This window comes from Oryx dammah, unplaced genomic scaffold (assembly GCF_014754425.2).
Source record: "Oryx dammah isolate SB20612 unplaced genomic scaffold, SCBI_Odam_1.1 HiC_scaffold_10, whole genome shotgun sequence".
In the NCBI taxonomy this organism is placed as follows: Eukaryota; Metazoa; Chordata; class Mammalia; order Artiodactyla; family Bovidae; genus Oryx; species Oryx dammah.
In genome coordinates this window covers 35,253,579-35,276,209 of record NW_024070194.1, presented here as the reverse complement: position 1 = coordinate 35,276,209, position 22,631 = coordinate 35,253,579, and positions in this window count along the sequence as shown.

Genomic DNA, 22,631 nt, shown 5'->3' with positions numbered 1-22,631 from the left:
TCATGAAATAGTAAAAGAGACAGATTCTGGTTTGGGGGTAGATGTTCGAAAAAGCCTAGGGAGCCCGTTGAGTTCTGAAGCCTTGCTTAACAGTTCTCTTCCACGTGACCTTGTCATGGTGGGATCTCCCGTGGTGGCTTCCGGTAGAATAGAAAAAGAAAAAAAGAAAAGAGAAACATCTGTAATAAAAGAATCCTGTGGAGGATATAAAGAGAAAGAGATCAGGAAAAGGCATCTATTCCCCTGGGCTGGAGAAAGGATAAATAGGCGTAAAGAACCTGTTCCAAAAATGATTATAAGACATTAATTTTAAAATCCTATTACCTGGAGAGGTCTGGGAATAGCCGGCCCAGAGTCATTTTTCAGGGCTGAGGAGAAAGTTTGGATAGTGGGAAGAACTCCCGACTAGGAATCATGTCTGGGATAGGCCAGACAGATCCTTGGAACTTCAGGGCCTGTTTGATTTCTGCTCTTTAAGAAGACAAGGCTCTGACTCTGTAGCTGTGTGACTTTGGGCAAGTTACTTTCCCTCTCTGGCGCTCAGGTACATCAGTAAAACAAGGATATCTGTTCATTGGCTTGTTATGAGGATGACTGAGTTTATGCAAAATACTCAGTGTACTGCCTGGTGTAGGCAATGATGTAGGAAACACTGGCTGATAGCATTTCTATGGCTGCAGCTTCTCCCAGCAAGACTGACAGACAAGATCTCTTCTTCCTTTTACTTGTCATCTCATTCCTCACATACGGTGGCTTCTGCTTGGTTTATTACTACTGTTTTGGCAGGTTAGGGAAAGAGTTGTTTTCTGGGCATCAACCATGACTTTTGTTCATCTGGAAGGCCTGGTTCTCTTCCTCTTGACTAAGTCAAGAATGGCCTGTGATTCAGCCAGATTATTCTGAGATTAACTCTCGGTGACACTTTTATCATACAGAGAGCAAGCCAATCATTGTGATGAAACTGACAGCAAATTGTTCTAAATCTGGGCACACACTTGTCAAAGGCTGCTTATTATCTCTTTAGGGTCCTTTTTTCTCACCATGGGATCATGATAGGCTTCTTGCAGAGGCAAGTGAGAGTGCTAGGTGGCTGCTGAAGGCAGTCATCGTGAGGCAAGGAGTTGATATATAAATGTTGTGCCAGTTTCCTAGGGCTGCCATAACAAAGTACCACAAACTGGGTAGTTTAAAACAACAGAAATTTCTTCTCTTGTAGCCAGAAGTTCAAAATTAAGGGGCTGGCAGGGCCACACTCCTCCCAGTCATTAGAAGAACATCTTTCCTTGCCTATTCCAGCTTCTGGTGAATTCAGGCATTTTGTGACTTGTGGCAGCATCACTTCAATCTCTGCCCCCATCTTAACCATCTTCTTTCTATGAATCTCTCCTGTTCACACAATGTTCTTTTTATAAGGATGTGAGTCATACTGGATTAAGAGCCCATCCTGCTCCAGTATGACCTCATCTTAACTGATTATATCTGCATCAATCCTATTTCCAAATAAAGTCACATTTGGAGGAGCTAGAGCTTGGAATGTCAACATATCTTTTTCTGGGGGCAAAATCTAACCCATTTAAACAATTTAACAAGCAGGACAGTTCCCTCACCCCTCAGGTGGGTTAACTCTGAGCCGCGTATTCTATGCCTCCCAGAACTCCCCAGGGAATTGAGCCCCAGGTGCCACAGGTAACCTCACTAATGCACCCATTATAGGCTGTGTTTCCCTTTCTGTCCTTCTCCTACTGGTGACTGTACTGGTGTTTCCTGGGATCACCTCCTAGATAAACTGATTGTCCTCAACTTTTTAGTTCAGGGATTGCTCCTGGGAAACCCTAACATAAGAAAACTCAAAGGCAAGCTTATTTTATGACACATAATGTAACCATAGTTATAATACATTGCAGTTAGAACCACCTGTCTCAATGCATCTTGATAGAAGATACTACGAAATGCTTAACATATTGCAATATAAAATGCAATATGTCTCTCCCTTTCTTCAGTGCAGTCCAATAAAAAATAAAATAACTTCATAAATAAAGAGAACTCATGGGCCCAAAATGAATAGGCGTTTACTTACTGGATGAGAGAAACACTGCAGTGCATCAAATTCCAGCCTGGCAAGTCTCTCACACACATTCAGTGGGCACTGCTCATGAGGGGAAGCTGCTGGCAAATGGAGCACAGCACTGCATGATGCCTCAGGCTTGGAGATGGTTCACACAGCTTCCTTCTGGATCACTGCCTGGTGAGGTCCTGTGCACAGCCTTTCATTTTAGTTTGCAGACACTTCAGGGCAGGGGAATGTGCAGGCATGAATGCCCTATCAAGGATGCAGGAGACATCCAGAGAGTCCCACCTGAGCTGTGGTACCCAGCAGAGGGCAATTAGGACCTCTGTGGGGCCACTATTTCTTCAAGAGGAAGTTCAGGGCCACCCAGGTCATGTTTTCACCTCCTTTAATCAAAATAATATATGTTGATGGTAAATCATCAAGTAGTCCGAAAAGGCTTATAGTGAGTGTTACGAGTTGATCATGTGCCTCAAAATGCTATGTGTGTTTAATGACTCAGTGGTGTCTGACTCTTTGTGACATCACAGGCTGTATGTATGTAGCCTGCCAGGCTCCTCTGTCCATAGAATTCTCCAGGCAAGAATACTAGAGTGGGTAGCTATTCCCTTCTGTGGGCATCTTCCCTACCCAGGGATCAAACCTGGGTCTCCCACATTGCAGGCAGATTTTTTACCGTCTGAGCCACCAGAGAAGCCCAAAATGCTATGTTGAAGACCTAACCCCTGGCACCTGTGAATGTGACCTTATTTGGAAATAAGTTTCTACAGATGCAATCTAGTTATACTGGGGTCATAGGGGCCCCATATCCAATATGAAGAGGGAAATTTAAATACAGAAACAGAGGGGAATGAATGCCATATGAAAACAGACTTGGAAGATGGCCATGTGAAGACAGTGGCAGAGACTTTAGTTATGCTGACATCCGCCACGAAATGCCTGGGGTTACCAGAAGAAGCAAGTAAAGATTATCACCTAGAAGTCTCAGGAGGAGCATGGCCCTGCTGACATCTTCCTTTGGAATTTCTTGCCTCTAGAATTGTGAGAGACTGCATTTCTGTTTTAAGACACCCAGGTGTGGTACTTTGTTAGGGTACCATAGGTACCTGATACAATGAGAAACAGATGGCCTCTGCCCCCTCCTCCCAAATCCTTCTGCAGATGCAGCCACCTGTAGTTACTTTAGTTTTGTTTTCTTAGTTGAGTATTCTAATTGTCACAGTTTCTAATATTTTATCAAGTGATGGGTCAGGAGGGGAGAAAGGATCCTCTCATTACAAAATGAAAATATACAACATACTATATTATTATAGCATATAATTGGGAGATCTCAGGTGCTAAATAACTAACTAAATACAATAATTACTATTTTTCGCTCAGGAATTAGTCACTTGGACACATAACAGGCCTCAGTGAGAAAGTGAAGACCAAAAGGAAGCAGGATGAGCCACGTGGACATCTGAGAAAAGACATATCAGGCAGAGGGAACAGCAGGTGCAAAGGCCCTGAGAAAGGAATATGTTTAGAACACTTGGAGAACAAGGAGGCAGCTTGGGGACAGCCATGGAGGATGAGCGTAGAGAGGTGGCAGGGTCCAGATCATGGAGGGGTTTTGTAGGTCCTGGTAAGGACATTTGCTTCAGCTATTGGAGAGTTCTCCAGAAGACTGACATGGTTTGGTATACACTGTGATGGTTTACAGCAGGGTGGTGGCACTGGGGATGGGGAAAAGTAGTCAAACTCAGGATCTATTTTGGAGGCAGATAACAGGGAGGGCCAATGGCTTTGGTGTGGCAGGATGGAAAAAGAGGAGTCAAGGATGATTCCAAGGTTTCAGGCCTTAACAATTGGGCTTAGAATGGAGGCGGGGGAGGCTGCAGGAGGGACTGGTTTGGAAGGGAGGTGTGTGGAACTCAGGTTGGGATTTGTTAAGTTTGAGATTGGACGAGACACCAAGTAGGAAGTGTTGAGTTGGGTTTATGGCCTGGGCCTCAAGGAAAAGGTCTGTTAAAGACACAGTGTGGGAGTCACCATCACAGAGATGGTATATAAAGCCTCCAAAGTGCGTGAGATCACCAAGTGTTATAAAAGTGAGCCAAAGGTGCCCTCTGTATATCATCCGCAAAGTTGTTATTTCTTCAGTATAGGTTGAGAACTGTTAGCTCAAAAACCTGTCAGTGGCAGACTCAAGTTTTACACATCCGTTCATTTTATCACCACGGAATCTGACTTTGAAGGTCAGCAGGATTTAATTACAGAACTTCCACAGGACTGGGGAAAATGAGACTCTCAGAGGGCACAAACAAAACCTTGTGCACACCAGGACCCAGGGGAAAGGAGCAGTGACCCAACAAGAGACTGAGCCAGACTTGCCTGTGTGTGCTTGGGAGTCTTGGTGGAGGCGTGGGTCAACAGAGGCCTGCCGCAGGGTCAGGGACACTGACTACAACAGTCCGGGGAGGCCCAGTATGCTGGTATAAGTCCTTTTGAAGGAGGTTGCCATTACTGACATTACCCCTACCATAGTTTTGCCTCAGGCCAAACTCAGGGAGGGAGCATTATCCCATCCATCAGCAGAATATTGGATTAAAGACTTACTGAGCATGGCTTTGACAACCAGAACAAGACCCAGTTTTCCCCACAGCCAGTCCCTCCAGGAAGCTTCCACTAGCCTCTTATCCTCATCCATCAGAGGGCAGACAGAATGAAAACCACAATCACAGAAAACCAACCAAACTGATCACATGGATCACAGCTTTGTATAACTCAATGAAACTATGAGCCATGGCACATAGGGCCACCCAAGACAGACAGGTCATGGTAGAGAGTTCTGACAAAACATGGTCCACTAGAGAAGGGAATGGAAAATCACTTCATTCTTGCCTTGAGAACCCCCTGAATAATATGAAAAGGCAAAAAGATATGAAACTGAAAGATGAACCCCCACGTCAGTAGGTGTCCAATATGCTACTGGAGAAGAGCAGAGAAACAGTTCCAGATGGAATGAAAAGGGGGAGCCAAAGTGGAAACAACACCCAGTTGTGGATGTATCTGGTGGTGAATGTAAAGTCCAGTGCTGTAAAGAACGATATTGCATAGGAACCTGGAATGTTAGGTTCACAAATCAAGGTAAATTGGACATAGTCCAACATGAGATAGCAAGAGTGAATATTGATATTTTAGGAATCAGTGAACTAAAATGGACAGGAATGGGCGAATTTAGTTCAGATGATTATATTACTACTACTACTACTGTGGGCAAGAATCCATTAGAAGAAATGGAGTAGCCCTCACAGTCAACAAAAGAGTCTAAATGCTGTACTTGGGTACAATCTCAAAAATGACAGAATGACCTCTGTTTGTTTCCAAGGCAAACCATTCAATATCACAGTAATCCAAGTCTATGCCCCAACTACTAATGCTGAAGAAGCTGAAGTTGAATGGTTCTATGAAGACCTACAAGACCTTCTAGAACTAACACCAAAAAAAAAAAAAGTCCTTCTAATCACAGGGGACTACAATGCAAAAGTAGGAAGTCAAGAGTTACCTGGAGTAACAGGCAAGTTTGGCCTTGGAGTACAAAATAAAGCCAGGCAAAGGTCAACAGAGTTTTGCCAAGAGAACGCACTGATCATAGAATACACACTCTTCCAACAACACAAGCGACGACTCTACTTGTGGGCATTTACCAGATGGTCAATATGGAAATCAGACTGATTATATTTTTGTAGCCGAAGATGAGGAAACTCTATACACTCTGCAAAAATGAGACCGGGAGCTGACTGTGGCTCAGATCATGAACTCCTTATTGCAAAATCCAGACTTAAATTGAAGAAAGGAGGGAAAATCACTAGGCTATTTAGATATGACCTAAATCAAATCCCTTATGATTATACAGTGGAAGTGACAAGTAGATTCAAGGGATTAGAACTGATAGACAGAATGCTTGAATAACTATGGATGGAGGTTTGTAACATTGTACAGGAGGTAGTGATCAAAACCATCTCCAAGAAGAAGAAATGCAAAAAGGCAAAATGGTTGTCTGAGGAGGCCTTACAAATAGCTGAGAAAAGAAGAGATGCAAAAAGCAAAGAAGAAAAAGAAAGATATACCCATCTGAATGCAGAGTTCCAAAGAATAGCAAGTAGAGATAAGAAAGCCCAAGAGAACAATGCAAAGAAATAGAGGAAAACAATAGAATGGGAAAGACTAGAGATCTCTTAAAGAAAATTAGAGATACCTAGGGTATGTTTCATGCAAAGATAGGCACAATAAAGGACAGAAACTGTATGGACCTAACAGAAGCAGAAGATATTAAGAAGAACCGGCAAGAATACACAGAAGAACTGTACAAAAAAGATCTTAATGACTCGGATAATCATGATTCTGTGAGACACTCTGGGGCCAGACATCCTGGAATGTGAAGTCAACTGGGCCTTAGGAAGCATCACTAAGAACAAAGCTAGTGGAGGTGATGGAATTCTAGCCGAGCTATTTCAAATCCTAAAAGATGACACTGTTAAAGTGCTGCACTCAATATGACATCAAATTTGGAAAACTCAGAGTGGCCATAGGACCGGAAAATGTCAGTTTTCATTCCAATCCCAAAGAAAGACAGTGCCAAAGAATGTTCAAACTACTGCACAATTGCACTCATTTCACATGCTAGCAAAGTAATGCTCAAAATCTTTCAAGCTAGGCTTCAATAGTATGTGAACTGAGAACTTCCAGATTTACAAGCTGGATTTAGAAAAGACAGAGGAACCAGAGATCAAATTGCCAGCGTCCATTGGATCATATAAAAAGCTATAGAATTTCATAAAAACATGTACTTCTGTTTCATTGACTAAAGTCTTTGTGCAGAGTACAACAAACTGGAAATTCTTTAAGAGATGGGAATACCAGACCACCTCATCTGCCTCCTGAGAAACCTGTATGCAGGTCAAGAGGCAACAGTTAAAACTAGACATGGAAAAACAGACTGGTTCCAAATTGGGAAAGGAGTATGTCAAGGCTGTATGTTGTCACCCTGCTTATTTAACTTATATGTAGAGTGTATCATGGGAAATGCCAGGTTGGATGAAGCCCAAGCTGTAATCCAAATTGAGGGGAGGAATATCAATAACTGCAGATATGCCAATGACATCACCCTTATGGCAGAAATCAAAGAGGAATTAGAGCGTATTGATGAAAATGAAAAGAAAAGAGTGAAAAAGTTTGGTTAATACTCAACATTCAAAAAATAAAGATCTTTGGCATTGGTTCCATCTTTTCATGGCAAACAGATGGGGAAACAATGGAAACAGTGACAGACTTTATTTGCGTGGGCTCCAAAATCACTGCAGATGATGACTGCAGCCATGAAATTGTTCCTTGGAAGAAAAGCAATGACAAAACTAGACAGTATATTAAAAATCAGAGACATTACTTTGCCTACAGTCTGCATAGTCAAAGCTATGGTTTTTCCAGTAGTTGTGTACGAATTTCAGAGCTGGACAATAAAAAAGGCTGAGCGTTCAAACTGTGGTGCTGGAGAAAACTCTTGAGAGTCCCTTGGACTACAAGAAGATCAAATCAGTCAATCCTAAAGGAAATCAACCTTAAATATTCATTGGAAGGACTGATGCTGAAGCTCCAATACTTTGGCCATATGATGTCAAGAGCCAACTCATTGGAGAAGACCCTGATGCTGGGAAAGATTGAATGCAAGGGGAGCACGGGATGACAGAGCATGAGATGGGTGGATGGCATCACCAACTCAGTGGATATGAGCTTGAGCAAGCTCTGGGAGTTGGTGATGAACAGGGAAGCCTGGCATGCTGCAGTCCATGGGATTGCAAAGAGTTGGACATGACTGAGTGACTGAACGTCAAAGTTCATTTTAAACATAGCCCAAAGAAGTACATTTTTGCACATTCAGGGCCCATCTGCTTCACATACCTCCACCAAACTATACCCAGCATCTGCTGGCAATTGATAAGATAGAACCATGTGACTACAAGATAGATCTCAATCCTTACAAACTATGAGACTCCTGCCCCTTGGAGCTCTCTGACCCAGGGACTTCCTTCTATGTTGCTGAATGGCATTACCTAGACACCAGAGGCACCACTCTGACTCCCCTCTCCCTGGGATTTTCCTTGCCTTCCTCCCCTCAGGTAGCAACCCCCTTGGTGTAGCTTCTGGACAGATTCCTGCTGTGAGGGACAACTCTCCCTCCCTGCCCTTGCAAACCCATTAGAATATCATTATCATCCAGTGAGTGTGTGCTCCTGCCACCTCATGGTTCTTTTTCTTACATCCAATCCCTTGAACTTTCTACAACCAAGGAGCAAGTGTAGACAAAAAAGGGAAAAAGGTTCTTTGCCTTGGGGCATACTAATGTTCTCCTAAACATTCATCACAGAGATGAAGAAGAACCAGCAGCAGAGATGGAGGAAGAAAGGCTAAAAAGGAAGCAGAGAACCAGGAGAGGAAAACTGTCACAGGGCGGGGGTCAAATGCTGCCAATAGGTTTAGAGGACTGAGAAAAAGCTTTGGATTTCACTTTATATCTCCCTCCGCCCCCGTACATTCACTTACTGCTTTAAAGTTTTAAACTATTTCAATAGTTACAGGAATTACTTTTTACTCGGAAAGAAAAATATTTACATTTTAAATACAAAAGAAAAATTTAAATTATTCTTGGTTTATTTCTAAAACCCAACCACTTACATGCTCATGATTTTTTTTTTTTTAACCAGCCCATTCTATCTATTCAACGTGTACATCTTGTGTGCTTACTAAGCATTTATTTGCACTTGGATTTTGTGTCAGGCTTACTTTGATGTAAGAGCTTCTTTTAAAAAGTTAACTGAATTTGTCGAATAAAAAGTCTCACATATTTTAGAAAATCAGTGCTGCAACAGTTTCCAGATCTGCCTCCAAACCTGAATTTGGCTGTCAGTAGTCTTTTGAAAGTTCAATTCTTTCACTGAATTCATTTAGCAACAATTCCTTGGTTAAATTTTATGAGGTTATTAGGAAAAAAGTCAATCACTTTTCAACATTCTGGAAAGACATGCTTCATCTTCTCAATTGCACTGTCAGGATTAAGTTTTATGGCATCAATATCCCTCTGGCAATACTAATATGAAACTGAGACAGCTTTGTAAAAAGATTCAAAAAGTCTTTTGCCTTTGGGATTTCCCTGGCTGTCCAGTGGTTAAGCCTCTGGGCTTCCAAGGCAGGGGGGTGCAGGTTCAATCCCTGGTCAGGGAACTAAGATCCCACATGCTGTATGGCATGGCCAAAAAAAAGTCTACTTTCAACTTAATGTTAGATAAACCTTCTTTCTCTATAATATTTCTGAAAAACTATCAACTCCAGTAATGTTAGAAGAACTGGATTCTGCCATTTCCAGTTTCACTATCAAGTACTGAAGCATCCAGGGACTTCCTGGCAGTCCAGTGGTCGAGTCTTCACCTTCCAATGCAGGGGGTGTGGGTTTGATCCCTGGTTGGGGAGATAGGATCCCACATGTTTCACAGCCAAAAAGCTGAGACATGAAACAAGCAAAATCCTCATCCCCAGAGGCAGAGAGGCAGACATGCGAAAACCAGAACCAGAAGGCAAGGGGCTGCTATAATCTCGGCCCCAGAGACCGCATCTTCCATTAAACTGTAAGCAGACTCCTAGTTGCTAACCACGTCTTCCTGGGATCCTGGATGGTTGACATCTGCCAGGAGTGTCACAGCCGGAGATCAGCTCCCCAGAGGAGACACACAGCATGCCTGGAACTGTGCTCTCGTGGCACACCCAGGCAAGTGAGTGGCTGTGACTGGGCAGGTGAATAAGATGCATGGCCCACCTGGGACAGTGAGCTCACCAAGCACCTGGTGGCCTGAGTGGCTGGACCTGGGAAGGACACAAAATGCACAACCCATCTGGGTCTGTGCTCTTGTGGATCACCCGAGAAACCGAGTGGCTTAGATGTGGGAGGTGCACAAAATACAGAGCTCACCTGGGACAGTGCCCTTGCAGAGCACCCTAGAACCTGAGTAGTGTGGACCTGGGAAGTACGTGCCACTTTTGGCTGTGGCAAACCCAGTATGGTTCATTCACTGCGAGCACTCCCCAGTATGCCAGCAATATTTCTTTTCAGTGTCCCTCCCTCTCCACAGCATTAATGAACAAGTGAACCTGAGAAAGTGGCCACCTTGGCCCCCTCGTGTCAGGGTGGGAATTAGACACTGAAGAGACTTGCAAACAGAGGAAGCCGAAATAAACAAAGAAGGGGGAACCGCCTGGGGAAGTGCTGCAACAGGTTAATGAGACTGTGCATTTGAGGGGCAACTATAGAACTTGGGAACAACTACAAGCCAGAACAAGGGACTATCTGACACTGAACTGACCCCACACTGTCCACAACAGCTCCAGAGAAATTCTCAGATATATTTTTACTATTATCAGTTTTTTAAAAAAATTTAGTTCTTTATTATTCCTTTAACTTTCATTTTTCTAGCCTACTATTACCTTTCCAAAAAAAAAAACCCTCCTATTTTTAAAAACAAATTCCATATATTTCTTTTTAATTTCTGTGGGTTTTTTATATTGTATTTTTGAGTCTAACCTCTCTTCTAGGTTTTTAATCTTTGCTTTTTGATATTTGTTATTGATTTTATATGTCTAAGAATGTAATCTTCAGTATCCATTTTCACTTAGGGATGTGGTTATCACCTTTATTGCTCTCTCCCCTTTTGACTCTCTCTTTTCTCCTCCAGGTTGTCTCTATCTCCTTCCTCCCTCTTCTCTTCCCTGTATAATGCTGTGAATTTCTCTGGGTGTTCCAGGCTGTGGAGAGCACTTAGAGATTTGATTACTGGCTAGATTGCTCTCTCTCCTTTTGACACCCCTTTTCTTCTCCTGGTCACATCTATCTTCCTCCTCCCTCTTCTCTTCTCTATATAATTCTGTGAATCTCTCTGAGTATTTCTGGCTGTGGAGAATTGCTTCACAAATAACCTAGGGGCTTTATCTTCTATGCTGTATGGATGGGGAAGTCTTGAGGCTACTGTAAAAGAAAGACCAAATGCCAGAGGCAGGAGGCTTAACTCCAAAACTTTAGAACATCAGAGAACTCCTGACTACAGGGAACATTAATAGACAAGAGTTCACCCCAAAGTCTCCACATCTACACTGAAACTAAGCTCCATCCAAGAGCCAGTAAGATGCAGTGCAAGACACAACACACTAATTCTCCAACAAAACAGGAACACAACTCTGAACATTAAAAGACGGGCTGCCCAAAGTCATGCCAAACCTGTAAACATCCCAAAACTCACCACTGGACACTTCATTGCCCTCCAGAGAGGAGAGATCCAGCTCCACCCACTAGAACACAGACATAAGCTCCCCCAATGAGGAAACCGTGACAAGCCACTAGTACAATCCCACCCACAGGGAGCAGACTCAACAATTAAGAGGAACCATGATCTGCCAGCCTGCAGAAAGGGCTCCCCATACACAGAAATTTAAACAAAATGAAAAGGCAGAGAAATATTCAGCAGGTGAAGGAACATGATAAAGGCCCACCAAGCCAAACAAAAGAAGAGGAGATAGGAAGTCTACCTGAAAAAGAATTCAGAATAATGATAGTAAAGATGACCCCAAAATCTTAAAAACAAATGGAATTACAGATAAATAGAATACAGAGAAGTATTGAGAAGATGCAAGAAATGTTTAACAAGGACCTAGAAGAAATAAAGAAGAATCAATCAATAATGAGTAACACAACAACTGAGATCAAAAGCACTCTGGAGGGAACCAAACCAACAGTAGAATAACAGGCAATAGAGAGGATAAGTGAGGTAGAAGATATAATGGTAGAAATAAATGAAGCAGAGAGGAAAAAAGAAAAAAGAATTAAAGAAATGAGGACAACCTCAGAGATATCCAGGATAATGTCAAATGCCCCAACATTTGAATCACAGGTGTCCCAGAAGAAGACATAAAGAAAGGGCAGGAGAAAATATTTGAGGAGATAATAATTGAAAACTTTCCTAATATGGGGAGGGAAATAGCCACACAAGTCCAAGAAACCCAGAGTCCCAAACAGGATAAACCCAAGGCAAAACACTCCAAGACACATATTAACAAACTAACAAAGATCAAACACAAAGAACAAATATTAAAAGGGAAAAGCCACAAATAACACACAAGGGGAATCCCCATAAGATAACCTCTGATCTTTCAATAGCAGCTCTTCAGGCCAGAAGGGAATGGCAGGACATAAAGTTGAAGAAAGAGAAAAACCTACAACAAATATTACTCTACCCAGCAAGGATCACATTCAGAAATGAAGGAGAAATCAAAAGCTTTACAGACAAGTAAAAGCTGAGAGAATTCAGCACCACCAAACCAGCTCTTCAATAAATGCTAAAGGATCTTCTCTAGACAGGAAACACAGTAAAGGTTTATAAAAATGAACCCAGACCCCATGGACTGTAGCCTGCCAGGCTCCTCTGTCCATGGAATTCTCAAGGCAAGAATACTGGAGTGGTTTGTATAATTGACATATAACATTATATTAGTTTCAGGTGTACAACATAATGATGTGATATTTGTGTATATTGAAAAATGATCACTACAATAAGTCTAGTTAACATCTGTCACTATATATAGTTACTGAATTTTTTTCTTGTTATTTGTCCAATTTTTAATTGAATTATTTGCTTTTTTAAAAATTTATTTATTTTTTATTTTACTTTACAATTCTGTATTGGTTTTGCCATACATTGACATGAATCCACCACGGGTGTACATGCGTTCCCAAACATGAACCTCCCTCCCACCCCCCTCCCCACAACATCTCTCTGGGTCATCCCCACGTACCAGCCCCAAGCGTGCCATATCCTGCATCGGACATAGACTGGCAATTCGATTCTTACATGATATTATACATGTTTCAATACCATTCTCCCAAGTCATCTCACCCTCTCCCTCTCCCACTGAGTCCAAAAGTCCGTTATACACATCTGTGTTTTTTTTGCTGTCCTGCATACAGGGTCATCATCGCCATCTTTCTAAATTCCATATATATGTGTTAGTATACTATATTGGTGTTTTTCTTTCTGGCTTACTTCACTCTGTATAATTGGCTCCAGTTTCATCCATCTCATCAGAACTGATTCAAATGTATTCTTTTTAATGGCTGAGTAATACTCCATTGTGTATATGTACCACAGCTTTCTTATCCATTCATCTGCTGATGGACATCTAGGTTGTTTCCATGTCCTGGCTATTATAAACAATGCTGTGATGAACATTGGGGTACATGTGTCTCTTTCAATTATTTGCTTCTTTACTTGAGTTGTATGATTCTTTATATATTTTGGATATTAACTTTTTGTTAAACGCATAGTTTGCATATATTTTTATCTGTCTCTGTAGGTTAGCTTTTCAACATATTGTTTTTTTGCCCCCCAGAAGTTCATTTTAGTTTTTGTTACTTTGCTTTTGGTTTCATTTACAACCTATTTACTTTTATGGACCATTCTAAGAAGTCAGCAAAATAATGCACATGAATGTGAAACTGAAAAATTAGTTTATACAACTGAAAAGTAGTCTACTGAAGTGCCACATGATTTCTTCCTTTTCCTATTCAATCAGTAAGTATAAAGTGGTCTGCAGAGAACAGAGAATTTTGTATGAAAAAAAAATTCCCTTAAATCTGTTCAAGCTGTTATTAAAATTGTAATAAAAAGTTAACAGTATTAAAATAAAGGCAAGACTAAAACACCTTAAAAATAAATAAGATAAAATAAAATAAAAATGAACCCAGAGCAACAAAGTAAATGGTAACAGGATCATACTTATCAATAATTACCTTAAATGTTAATGGGTTAAATGCTCCAACCAAAAGACAAAGACTGGCCAAATGCATACAAAAGTAAGACCCCTATGTATGCTGTCTAAAGAGACCCACTTCAAACCGAGGGACACATACAGACTGAAAGTGAAGGGCTTGAAAAAGATATTTCATGCAAATAGCGACCAAAAGAAAGCAGTGGTAGCATTACTCATATCAGATAAAATAGACTTTGAAATAAAGATCATGATAAGTGACAAAGGACACTACATAATGATCAAAGGATCAATCCAAGAACAAGATATAACAATTATAAATATATATGTACCCAGCATAGGAGCACCTCAATACATAAGGCAAATCTAACAAGTATGAAATGGGAAATTAACAGTAACACGATAATAGTGGGGGACTTTAATACCCTACTCACACCTATGGATAGATCAACCAAATAGAAAATTAGCAAGGAAACACAAGCTCTAAATGATACAATGGACCAGTTAGACCTAATTGATATCTAGAGGGCATTTCACCCCCAAAACAATGGAATTCACCCTTTTTTCAAGTGCACATGGTACATTCTTCAGGATAGATCACATTCTGGGCCATAAATCTAGCCTTGGTAAATTAAAAAAAATTGAAATTATTTCAAGCATCTTTTCTGATCACAATGAGGTAAGATTAGATGTCAACTACAGGAAAAAAAAACTATTAAAAATACAAACATAGAGGCTAAATAACACACTTCTGAATAACCAACAGATCATGGAAGAAATCAGAAAGGAAATCAAAACATGCATAGAAACAAATGAAAATGAAAACATGATAACCCCAAACCTATGGGATTCAGTAAAAGCAGTGCTAAGAGGGAGATTCATAGCAATACAGGCTGACCTCAAGAATCAAGAGAAACATGAAATAAATAACCTAACTTAACACCTAAAGCAACTAGAAAAAGAAAAGAAGAACCCCAAAGTTAGTAGAAGGAACGAAATCATAAAAATCAGAGCAGATATAAATGAAAAAGAAATGAAGCAGACTATAGCAAAAATCAACAAAACTAAAAACTGGTTATTTGAGAAGATAAATAAAATAGACAAACCATTAGCCAGACTCATCAAGAAAAAAAGGGAGAAGAAGCAAATCAATAAAATTAGAAATGAAAATGGAGAAATCACAACAGACAACACAGAACTACAAAAGATCATAAGAGACTTCTGTGAGCAATTATATGCCAATAAAATGGACAATCTGGAAGAAATGGACAAATTCTTAGAAAACTATAACCTTCCAAAACTGAACCAAGAAGAAACAGAAAATCTTAATAGACCATCATGAGTGTGGAAATTGAAGCTGTAATAAAAATCTTCCAAAAATCAAAAGCCCAGAAGCAGATGGCTTTATAGGTGAATTCTACCAAAAATTCAGAGAAGAGCTAACACCTATCCTACTCAAACTCTTCCAGAAAATTGAAGAGGAAGGTAAACTCCCAAACTCATTCTATGAGGCCACCATCACCCTAATACCAAAATCAGACAAAGATGCCACAAAAAAAGAAAACTACAACCCAATATCACTGATGAACATTGATGCAAAAATCCTTAACAAAATCCTAGCAAACAGAATCCAACAACATATTAAAAAGATCATGCATCATGACCAAGAGGGCTTTATCCCAGGGATGCAAGGATTCTTCAATATTTGCAAATCAATCAATGTGATACACCATATTAACAAATTGAAAGATAAAAATCCTATGACTGTCTCAATAGATGCAGAGAAAGCCTTTGACAAAATTCAACACCCATATACAATAAAAACTCTCCAGAAAGCAAGCATAGAAAAACATACCTCAACATAATAAAAGTCATATATGACAAACCCCCAGCAAACATTATCCTCAATGGCAAAAAATTGAAAGTATTTCCTCTAAAATCAGGAACAAGACAAGGGTGACCACTCTCACCACTACTATTCAACATAGTTCTAGAAGTCCTAACCACAGTAATCAGAGAAGAAAAAGAAATAAAAGGAATCCAGATAGGAAAAGAAGTAAAACTCTCACTGTTTGCAGATGACATGGTCCTCTACATAGAAAACCCTACAGACACCTCCAGAAAATTACTAAGGCTAATCGACAGATATAGTAAAGTTTCAGGATATAAAATTAATACACAGAAATTCCTTTCATTCCTATATACAAATAATGAGAAAATAGAAAGAGAAATTAAGTAATTAATTGCATTCACCATTGCAATGAAAAGAATAAAATACTTAGGAATAGATTTACCTAAAGAAACAAAAGACCTATATATAGAAAACTATAAAACGCTGATGAAAGAAATCAAAGAGGACACAAATAGATGGAGAAATATACCATGTTCATGGGTTGGAAAAATCAATATAGTGAAAATGAGTATACTACCCAAAGTAATCTATAGATTCAGAGTAATTCCTATCAAGCTACCAATGGTATTTTTCATAGAACTGGAACAAATAATTTCACAATTTGTATGGAAATACAAAAAAATCTCAAAATAGAGTTATCTTGAGAAAGAAGAATGGAACTGGAGGAATCAACCTTCCTTACTTCAGACTATACTACAAAGCTGCAGTCATCAAGGTAATATGGTTCTGGCACAAAGACAGAAATATAGATCAATGGAACAAGATAGAAAGCACAGAGATAAATCAGGCACCTATGGGCACCTTAGCTTTGACAAAGGAGGCAAAAATATACAATGGAGAAAAGACAATCTCTTTAATAAGTGGTGCTGGGAAAACTGGTCAACCACTTGTAAAACAATGAAACTAGAACAATTTCTAACATCATACACAAAAATAAACTCAAAATGGATTAAAGATCTAAATGTAAGATCAAAAACCAGAAAACTCTGTAGAGGAAAACATAGGCAGAACACTCTCTGACATAAATCACAGCAAGATCCTCTATGACCCACCTCCCAGAGTAATGGAAATAAAAACAAAAAACCCAAATGATACCTAATTAAACTTCAAAGCTTTTGCACAACAAAGGAAACTATAAGCAAGGTGAAAAGGCAGCCTTCAGAATGGGAGAAAATAATAGCAAATGAAACAACTGACAATCTCCAAAATGTACAAGCAGCTCATGCAGTTCAATAGCAGAAAAATAAATGAACCAATCAAAAAATGGGCAAAGAACTAAACAAGATGTTTCTTCAAAGAAGACATGCAGATGGCTAACAAACACATGAGAAGATGCTCAACACCATTCATTATCAGAGAAATGCAAATCAAAACCAAAATGTACCATCTCATGCCGGTCAGAATGGCTGCCATCAAAAAGTCTGTAAACAATAAATTCTGGAGAGGATGTGCAGTAAAAAGAAACCTCTATACTGTTGGTGTGAATGCAAACTAGTATAGCCACTATGGAGAAGAGTGTGGAGATTCCTTAGAAAACTGGAAATAGAACTGCCATACAACCCAGCAATCCCACTGCTGGGCATACACACTGAGGAAACCAGAACTGAAAGAGACACATGTACCCCAATGTTCACTGCAGCACTGTTTACAATAGCTAGGACATGGAAGCAACCTAGATGTTCATCGACAGATGAATCAATAAGGAAATTGCGGTACATATACACAATGGAATATTACTCAGCTATAAAAACAATGCATTTGAGTCAGGTCTTTTATTTTTAAAAATTAATTTATTTTAATTGGGGCCTAATTACTTTACAATATTGTGGTGGTTTTTGCCATATATTGACATGAATCAGCCATGGGTATACATGAGTCAGTTCTAATGAGGTGGATGAAACTGGAGCCTATTATACAGAGTGAATTAAGTCAGAATGAGAAACACCAATACAGTATATGAACACATAGACGACTCTATATGCAAGACAGCAAAAGAGACACAGATGTAAATAACAGACTTTTGGACTATATGGGAGAAGGTAAGGGTGGGACAATATGAGAGAATAGCATTGAAACATGTATTTACCATATGTAAAATAGATGACCAGTGCAAGTTTGATGCATGAAGCAGGGCACTCAAAGCTGTGGTGGTCTGGGACAACTCAGAGGGATGGAGTGGGGAGGGAGGTGAAAGTGGTGTTCAGGATGGAGGACACAAGTACCCCTGTGACTGATTCATGTCAATGTATGGCAAAAACATCACAATATTGTAAAGTAATTAGCCTCCAATTAAGATAAATTAATTTTTAAAAAGCACTGAAGCATCCAATGGAATCTTATTTTTGCATCTACATTAGTTGAGTCATACCCTCTTCTCCAAACCAGATTAATGCTGTATCTCCATATTCTTGGAATGTTTGCAGTTCCCCAGTTGTTGGGGCAAAGCTATTGCCTCTTGACTGCCCCATCAGACCATGTCTGGGGCCCTAGCACCACTTCTTTGCTTGCTCCAAACCAGTTCCCACCACACTCCAAAATGCTGTTCTCCTGTTGTATTAATCACTTCACTTAAATCTGTGGTCCGCACACTCTTGCTGAAAAGGACAGATGGCACATATTTTAGGCTTCAAGGGCCATATGGTCTCTGTCACAACTATTCAACTTGGCCATAGCATGGAAGCAGCCATGGACAGATAATACTTTGGCAAATTAGCCTAGTTGTGTTCTAATAAAACTTCATTTATGGGTGCCACAATTTGAATTTTATGTAATTTTCACATATCACAAAATTATTCTTTTTTTTGCTCCCCCCAACTTTAAAAAACTTTTTTAGCAAAAAAAAAAAAAAAAAAAAAAAATTGGCATGCACCAGACTGGGTGCAATTTGTTAGTTTAAAGCAATCATATACTTTCTTATTTTTGCCTCCTTTCTGCCTTAGTCTGTCACTCACAGGCGATGAAAAAAAAGTAAGGACACATTACTTATACTTATTTCTTTGGGGAAAGCACTCCCAGAAGGTAAAAGACTCTCACTTCCACCCTCTGGATTAATTTTTCTACTTTTCCAAGTGTGCTGCTTTAGAGTGATAACACAAAGCAGACCAAACAAAGAACACATTGAGCCCACCCACATTTTGAAACAGTTTCTTTAGTGTCTTGTTAACCTTCTGGCAGTTTGAAAATGAAATGTCCCAATCACTAGCCCAGAGGCAACATTCTATTTCAAGTAAAAAACATCAGATGCAATCAGATCCCTTCTATAGAGTCCAAAATCAGGAACAGTAGAACAAGGTGAGGCTTAGTAATCAGATTTTTAGGACATGCTTCAGTACTTTGTGGGCTTCCCTGGTGGCTCAGAGCTTAAAGCGTCTGCCTACAATGCGGGACACCTGGGTTTGATCCCTGGGTCGGGAAGATCCCCTGGAGAAGGAAATGGAAACCCACTCCAGTATTCTTGCCTGGAGAATCCCATGGACGGAGGAGCCTGGTGGGCTACAGTCCACGGGGTCGCAAAGAGTCAGACACGACTGAGTGACTTCACTTTCAGTACTTGAAAGTGAAACTGGAAATGGCACATGAAAAAGACAAACTATCAAAAATACAAAATGTAGGAGGAGTGTAAAAATGTATAGACTTTTTGTACTTGAATATGTTTCTGAAGAAAATGAAATTAGTATCTCAAAGAGGAATTTGCACTCCCATGTTCATTGCAGCATTATTTGCAATAGACAAGATAACAGAAACAACCTAAATGTCTGCCAACAGATGAATGGGTAGATGTGGTATGTATGTACAGTGGTATATCATTCAGCAATGAGGAGAGAAATCCTGCTATTTGTGACAACATGGATAGATCTCAAGGGCATTATGCTAATTGAAATAAGCTAAAGGTGAATACTATGTCACTTTTATGTGGAATCTAAAAATATAAAACTCATAGAAACAAAGTAAAATGGTGGTTTCTGGGGACCTTGGTGGTGCAGTGGTTAAGACTTCACCTTCCAATGCAGACGGTGTGGGTTCAAACTCTGGTGGAGGAGCTAAGATTCTATGGACAAAGGCCAAAAAAAAAAAGAACCAAAAAAAAAAAAAAAAAACACAAAAACCAGAACATAAAAACAACAGAAGCAATAATGTAACAAATTCAATAAACTTCCCTTAAAAACAGGTGGTTGCCAGGAGCTGGTGGGTGCAGGAGATACTGGTCAAAAGGTACAAACTTTTAATTCTAAGATGAATACATTCTGGGGAATTAATGTAGAGCATCGTGATGCTTACTCCTTAGAAGAAAAGTTATGACCAACCTAGATAGCATATTCAAAAGCAGAGACATTACTTTGCCAACAAAGGTCCATCTAGTCAAGGCTATGGTTTTTCCTGTGGTCATGTATGGATGTGAGAGTTGGACTGTGAAGAAAGCTGAGCGCTGAAGAATTGATGCTTTTGAACTGTGTTGTTGGAGAAGACTCTTGAGTGTCCCTTGGAATGCAAGGAGATCCAACCAGTCCATTCTAGAGGAGATCAGCCTTGGGTGATCTTTGGAAGGAATGATGCTAAAGCTGAAACTCCAGTACTTTGGCCACCTCATGCAAAGAGTTGACTCATTGGAAAAGACTCTGATGCTGGGAGGGATTGGGGGCAGGAGGAAGAGGGGACGACAGAGGATGAGATGGCTGGATGGCATCACTGACTTGATGGATGTGAGTCTGAGTGAACTCCGGGAGTTGGTGATGGACAGGGAGGCCTGGCGTGCTGAGATTCATGGGGTCGCAAAGAGTCGGACACTACTGAGCGACTGAACTGAACTGAATTGATAGTGACTGTCAAGATCACTGGGAGAAATAGCAACAACCTCAGATATGAAGACCATACCACTCTAATGGCAAAAAGTGAAGAGGAATTAAACAGCCTCTTGATGAGGGTGAAAGAAGCAAGTGAAAAAGCTGGCTTAAAACTCAAGATTCAAAAAACTAAGATCATGGCATCTGGTCCCATCACTTCATAGCAAATAGAAGGAGAAAAAGTGGAAGCAGTGACAGATTTTATTTTCTTGGGGTCCAAAATCACTTCACACAGTGGCTGCAGTCATAAAATTAAGACACTTGCTCCTTGGAAGGAAGGCTTTGATAAATCCAGACAGCATATTAGAAAGCAAAGACATCACTTTGCTGACAAAGATATGTATAGTCAAAGCTATGGTTTTTCCAGTAGTCATGTACAAATGTGAGAGGTGGACCATAAGGAAGACTAAATAATTGATGCTTTAGAATTGTGGTGCTGGAGAAGATTCTTGAGAGTCCCTTGGACTGCAAGATCAAACCAGTCAATCCTAAAGGAAATCAACCCTGAATATTCATTGGAAAGACTGATGCTGAAGCTGAAGCTCCAATACTTTGGCCACCTGATGCGAACAGCCGACTCGCTGGAAAAGACCCTGATGCTGGAAAAGAATGAGGGCAAAAGGAACAGGCAGCAGCAGAGGATGAGATGGTTAGACAGTATCCACTGACACAACAGATATGGATGCAAACTCTGGGAGATAGTGGGGGACAGGGAAGCCTGGCATGCTGCAGTACATGGATGGGGTTGAAAAAAGTTGGACATGACTTAGCGACTAGACAACAACAAAATGGTGATTATAGTTAATCATAATTATATACCTAAAAGTTGTTGAGAGTAAACTTTTTTTAACCCATTACAAAGAATTTTTACTGTCTGCTTATAAAAAAAGTTTAGACTTAGACATAGATCTTTATCATCTGGCTTGCTCTGTGCCTCTGTTTATACACAGTAACTTTATTTCAATAACAAATTACAGCAGACTGTTGGGAGACATTTTAAATAGCAATTAAACTCAACAGCATGTTGTACCAACAATGTACGTAACCCAGTGACATAAGGAACAATATAAATGTGACCAAGCTGACATACACATGCAGGCAGTGACTACCATCACGACAGCCACCTGGCTGACAGCACAGGTAAGAGACCAAGTCTGAGAAAACATCCTGCATGATAAGGAGACAGATTCCAGCACCCATTTCAGCAGATCCCCTTACATGCCCATCATGACATACATACAACCATGGCTTGCCCAGTGGTAATGATTGTACCAAATTTCTGAGCTCCACTGAACAAGGTTCTGTCTTGTGTACTCCAATTTCAATGATTTTGGTTCCAGCTAACAACTACATGATTAAACAGATGTAACAACTGGGGAGATACCCAATTCCATAGAGTTCCTCTTTGGATGCAAGAATAACTCTCATAACAGTAGAAAGGATCTACAGAATCTGATGACATGATTCCAAAGAGTAGTATCTGACAACATACTAAGAATATGAAGAGAGTTATAGCAGTCCTTCGAACCTTCTCTCTAAACTGGATTTTCCTTTCAGGTCTCTGAATTTCTGGTAGAACTGTACAGAAAAGTTCGATAACTTCTAAAAATTTAATGTCCAAGGTGGCAGCTGGGGCCCAGCGGCCTCAGAGCATGCTCCCGATGTACTTTGGCCAGCCCTGTACAGGCTCTTTGAGAGAAAAATTTTAATGTTCTTCCCCCATCCCCCCAAAATGGTAATTATGTCACAGGTGGAGGTGTTAGTTAATGCTATGGTGATAATAATACTGCAATATATGTGTATTAAATCAACACACTAACACCTTAAGCTTACAAAATATTATGTTAGTTATAACAATAAAGCTGAAAAAATTGCTTCATACAATTTTCAGTTCAGTCGCTCAGTCGTGTCCGACTCTTTGCGACCCCATGAATCGCAGCACGCCAGGCCTCCCTGGCCATCACCA